General features: G+C 44.5%; 1 protein-coding gene across 1 annotated transcript in view; it reads left to right on the top strand.

Moving 5' to 3' along the window:
- The first annotated feature begins 1,524 nt into the window (after window positions 1-1,524).
- KLHL15 (kelch-like family member 15) overlaps window positions 1,525-5,531 on the top strand; it is a 40,907-nt gene continuing 36,900 nt past the window's right edge. The window contains exon 1 of the mRNA XM_012656324.1: window positions 1,525-1,725. The gene's annotated coding sequence lies outside the window, so the exon portion shown is untranslated. The remainder of the gene's footprint in view (window positions 1,726-5,531) is intronic.

Below are 5,531 nucleotides of genomic sequence, written 5' to 3'. Positions count from 1 at the left end.
GGGGGTGGGGGTTGGGGAAGCAGAAATACCTCAGTTTAGGATCAAAAATGGGCAATGGATGCCCTAATTTAAGGTTAGTTGTAGAACCACTGGCTTCCAACCGTGTATTTTTGTCATCTACACCTTTCCCACAAAGAGCCTGTATAATAATAAATCTACAAAAACAGTCCTATAGTGTAGTTTTTATATTCTTAAATCAAGAAAAGGTGATATTTAAAAAGCATTAGCTAGAATTCTACAGCTGATTTGTTAAAAACGAACAAGAATCACTGCCCTCTGAGTGTTCGTTCTTGCTTATTTTGACGCAAGAAGAAACAGCTTTTTTAGATCCGGCATTTCTCCGTGTGGTGCAGACATGCAATTTTTTATGAATTTTCCCACCTCTGGGAAATTTATTTCTGAAATGTGTCGTTGTGCAATAAGCCAAGCAGAAGTGTGACGCAATAAACCGCTGCAAATTGCTTTACAAAAATGATGTCATTTGGCGCAGATCTAGTCACTTTTGTAACAGGTAGCTATTGCAAAGCTCCCTCCACGTTGTCCCGGTTCCCCCACCCCCACCGTGTGCAAGATGCAAAAAAACCCCACTTTCCCGGCTTTCTAACCCTCAACTTGTCCAAGGTGGGTGCACCGCAGTGGCTCGGGGCCCACCGCTCGCGCAGCCCGAGAAGGACCGCTGCGAGGGGACGAGCAACAGCCGAGCGTTCCCAGCCCCGACGGCGGCGCTGCGGGGGAAGCAGCGTCGGGCCGGGACCTCGGCCACAGCTCCGGGCCGCCTCTTTTTCTCGGTGGGGCCGAGCTGGGGTGGCGTGTGGGCGGCTAGGACGCAGGGCGCAGTGGGCTCAGGACAGTCCTCCCCCCACCCGGTTCCCACACCCGCTCCCGCTCCCGTGGCGCCGGAAGTGACGCGCATTGGGCTGAAAGATGGCGGCATTGGCGCTCGACCAGGGGGAAGGTAAACACCCGCCAGGCTGCACGCTGGCCCCCTAGGGGCGCCAGCAGGGGCCGAGGGGCCCTCCCCGGGCCAGCACTCCATCCCCTGGCTTCCCACCCCCTGCCCTCTTTCCCAGCGTGTCGGGCTTCCGCGTCGAGACGCCGGCGCACGAGGCCCCGTGCTGGCCAGCCCCGCCTCCCTGGGCGGGCCCCGGGCGCCTCCCGCGGCCCGCAGGGGGCGCGCAGCCCGGAGCGGCCCCCGGCTCGTGGCCCCGCACGCCCCGCCCCTTGCCCCGCCCCTTTCCCGCCTTCCTCCACCCCCGGCGTGGGTGATCCCGAGGCTCGGCGCGCTTCGGGGCAGAAGCCCGGAGACGCCGTCGTCGACGCCGCCACTGCCGGCGCTTTTACCTCAGCCCGCCGTCCCCCAGCCCTTTTCCCCGCCCGCTGCTCCAGTCGGCCCTCCCGCCGAGCCCCGCCGGGTGCTGCGAGGCCCCCGGCGTTGGCAAGGCCGGTCCCGGCGCCGACGCCGCGCCGCCTCGCGCGGAGCCCGACCGTCTGGGACTCGCGACTCAGCGCTGTCTTCTTTCCCAGGACTGGTTCCGAGGGGGCCGCAGGCGCGCAGACTCGTCCGCCGCCGGAGCGCCCCGGCCCGGTCCGGGAGCGGCCCCTTGTAGACGTTCGAGGAGCCTGCCGAGTGCCGTCCCGGCGCCCGACCGCCCACCGATCGGCCCGCCGGCCCGCTTCTTCCTCATGCAGACTGCCGTCCACTAAAGGCTGGACAGGACCCCCGAGGTACGTAGCCGCCCCTGGCCGCCGGCCTGCGGAGCCCGGGCTTCGCTCGCGGCCCCGAGCTAGGCACCGGTTTCGTGGCCCTCTTTACATAGACCCGAGTCAAACCTTTGGTAGACGCCGAGACCTAATTTGTCTTTGAGTTTACTTAAATTGTTCGAAATCTAATTTTTTTTTTTTCAGAGAGAGAGAGAAAAAAGGAAGAAGCATAATTCAGCCATTTTTTGCAGCATACGGCTGCAGGTACCATGATTATTTTTTCCCTAAGCCGTTCCTTCCCTTTAAAAATTCTATTTATGCCTGAAATAGAACTATGCGAAATGTGGGGTTAAAACGTGGAATCGGAAGGTCTGGGTTCGACTGGGTGACTCAGAAAATCGCGTACGGAGCCTCGGCTTCTTATCTATGAAATCTAGTCAGTAATACCCACATCACAGGGTTGCGAGGACTATATGAGGTCATATATGTGAAAATAATCTATAGCTATAAGGTGTTGTAAAAATGCAAGGCCATTTTTAAAATAACCTTTGCCAGAGTGCTTAATGTTGTAGTGACTAACTGTTGCTGTCTCTTTATTTCTATATTATAAGTGTGAGCAAATAAGTACGGAATAGCAAAGCAGTGCTGTGGATCGATATGTAATGATCACGTTGCTTGGCCTTCCTCCTACGAAATGCTAACTGCTTATTTAAATAACGGTATTCTTTAATTCAAATTTAACGTTACTGTAGGGCTTTGCTTTTCATCTTTCTAGGCCGCTTAGGCCCTCTTTCTTAGAATATTTAACACCTTACATTTGTCCTTTATGTTTTCTGAATTTGTTTTCCTTTGTTAATCTGATTAAGTTGTAATTTAGAAAATGCTTTTTAGATGTATATGCCCTAAATGTAATGCCTGCATATCTAAGGAACAGGATGCCTGAATACCTCTACTAATTTGAAAATCGTTTTTGAAGAGCTTATAAATACATTCATGGTTCTGTAATTCTTAATAGATCTAGAAATGTATAGAAAATCTCAACTTTTTGGCACTTTAATATTTATGTAATTTAGTTCTCATTTTTAATCATTACAGCACTTAGTAGGTGCTTAGAGTCACAGTTATCAGAGGTAAAGGATGTTCATTTGCACTCTTTATTGCTGATTAATTTAGGAAGAAGTATAGGATAGTAGATATTTGTGGTTTGAAAATAGAATTTATTTGCCAGAATTTATATGTGTAACAGATCAGTATGGAATCATTCTTAACTTGGCACATCAAAAATGTAGTATGGTTTGGCTTAAATGATCCACAAAAAGTGAAAGAGAAGCATTTTTTTGTATATTATTTTTAGCTAACAAATGGTTTTCTGAGTAGATGTTTTATTAAATTTATAATCCTCTAGTCCAATACCAGTTGTCTTTCAGAGTATGCTTTTTTGTTTTGTAAAAAGGCAGAATAATATAAGGTGAACAGGATTAAAACAGCAAAAGGAAAAGCCTCCTTTAAAGTGGTTGCTTTTATGGATTGGATTTATTGCTTGTCTTGAAGATAAAATTTGGCAAATCACTGCTTTATTGGGAATTTTAAGGTTTGACCTCCTCTCTGCCTTGATTTGGGTTATCTGGAGCTAAAATCTTGGCTTTATGGGTGTTCAGAAGGGTCCCACAGTTGGTTTAATAACCCCGTATGTAAAACTGGCATTGTACAATATAAAGGTGAATGGTAAAATTCATGCTAATTTAAATTTTTAATTTTTCTTTACTTAGACCGACATTAAACAGCAAATAAAAAAAGACAGAGACAAGTCAAAAGAGACAGAAAAAAGGGAAAAGCTTTATATTTTAGTACCTTTAAAGACATTTTTTTCCTGATTTTGAATAAGAGGCCCCGCAAGTGATGTCGCTCTGGCCTGTTGTCAAGCTTGGCCTTTCCTGGTGCAAATGTTTTGAGAGTGAATAACTGTTAACTGTGAGGAGAAGGCATCTTTAGCTTGGTGGAGGGAGTGGATTAATTTATTAGCATATATTTTCTCCAAATTTGAATATTGTAGCTCATGTGGTGTTTTTTTAATTGAAGAGAAATAAAAGACGGAATCATCGGTGAGGCATTGTAGAATACGGGTTAATCTTGAAGGTTCTAAAGTTAGGTAGACCCCAACTTTACAACTTTACAACTTATTAACAATCATAGCCTTGGGCAAGATACCTAATCTCTGTGAGCTTTGATTTTTCTCATGTTTAAAATCAGGATGGTTACAGAACATTGAGGGTTGTGAGGATTAAATTATCTGTTCATCCAACAAATATTTATTAAGCATTTACTATGTGCCAAGCACTGTTCTGGGTGCTGGAGCTACAGCAGTCAGTGAAGCAAAACAAAAATTTGAAGTATAAAGTAAACTAAATAAGTAAAATAGATAGCTTATATCACCCTTTAATATACTTACTGCAGAGAAGGAGGATGGGGATTGATGGGATGGGTGGGGTTTTGCAATTTTAAAAGATGACACTAAAGACCTGAAGGGAGCCATACGTATCTGGGGATAATATGATCCAGGCAGAGGGAACAGCAAGTAGAGAGGCCTTAAGGTGAGAGGGTGGCTGGTTTTCAAGGAACAGCAGCAACAAGGGAGAAAGTAATAAGAGATAATTATTACTGCCATTTTAGGAATCATTGGAAAGGCTCTCATAGTTCATCTCTGCCATGGGTATATGTTGTATGATTGCTGGTCCAAAAATGGAAGACATTTTCAAAATTAGAAATTTTAACTTTGGAATAAAGAAACTAGGAAAGGCAAAATATGTTCTCATATTTTCTGCTTTTAATATAAGATCCTTAAAACTCATCTGGCTGAATCATTGAAGCAAATAAGAATGGATAGAAAAGTTATCCTTTGTCTTTGATAAGGTCTTTGAACTTAGTTAATGATTCTGCATCATAGACTTTAAATATTTGCAGGAAATCTGTATCATAACATCAAGACCTTCCGAAAGATTTAGTTTAGTTGCGTAATTCTTTCAGAGAACTAAAATGCTAACATTACAGTATTTGTGATTTCATGTTAGAATGTAACTTAGAAGATTTGGGGTTTTAGTCCCCAGTAGAGGCTTTTCCTAGAATTCTCACTGGATCCAATCTCTAAAGGCTAGGGAAGCTGTTTTCCATGACATCACTCTTGGACTACTTCTACTTGTAGTGAGGAATAAGGAGAGGAGCATTAAATTAAAGTCTTCTGATGAAAAATAGCATTGAAGCAAGGGTGTGTTTTTTTTCTTATAAGGTTTCTTGTATTATAGGATGACTAAATGCTAAACATACCTGAAAAGTGAAGTAATTTGGATAATAGGTGCCAGCCTGGAGGCTAGAGGACCCAGAGCCTTCCTAATAGCTTAGCTAAATGGTCATCTGCAATTTGGTACTGAGTTATGAAAATATTTTGATGACAAGAAAGAATTTCCAGTATTAAACAAATTAAAGTTAACTTATGTAGCCTTTTCTCCCATATTAAACTGAGTTGTTTTTCAATTTGAGCAGCGTATCTGAAATAAAATGACTGCTAATGGAACTAAAGTCTGTTTTCAAACTTTTCTTTCCTTTTAGACTGGTATATTAAGAAGTTGGCCACTTTGAGATTTTTTTTTTTTTTTTTTTTTTGAGACAGGGTCTTACTCTGTCACCCCGCTAGAGTGTAGTGGCATCATCGCAGCTCACTGTAACCTCCAACTCCTGGGCTCAAGTGATCTTCCTGCCTCAGCCTTCCGAGTAGCTGAAACTACAGGTAACCACACCCGGCTAACTTTTTTCTATTTTTTATAGGGAAGGGGTCT

The sequence above is a fragment of the Propithecus coquereli genome, unplaced genomic scaffold (genome assembly GCF_000956105.1).
Source record: "Propithecus coquereli isolate 6110/MARCELLA unplaced genomic scaffold, Pcoq_1.0 Scaffold50, whole genome shotgun sequence".
Lineage (NCBI taxonomy): Eukaryota > Metazoa > Chordata > Mammalia > Primates > Indriidae > Propithecus > Propithecus coquereli.
This window is presented reverse-complemented; position numbering and strand designations above follow the sequence as displayed.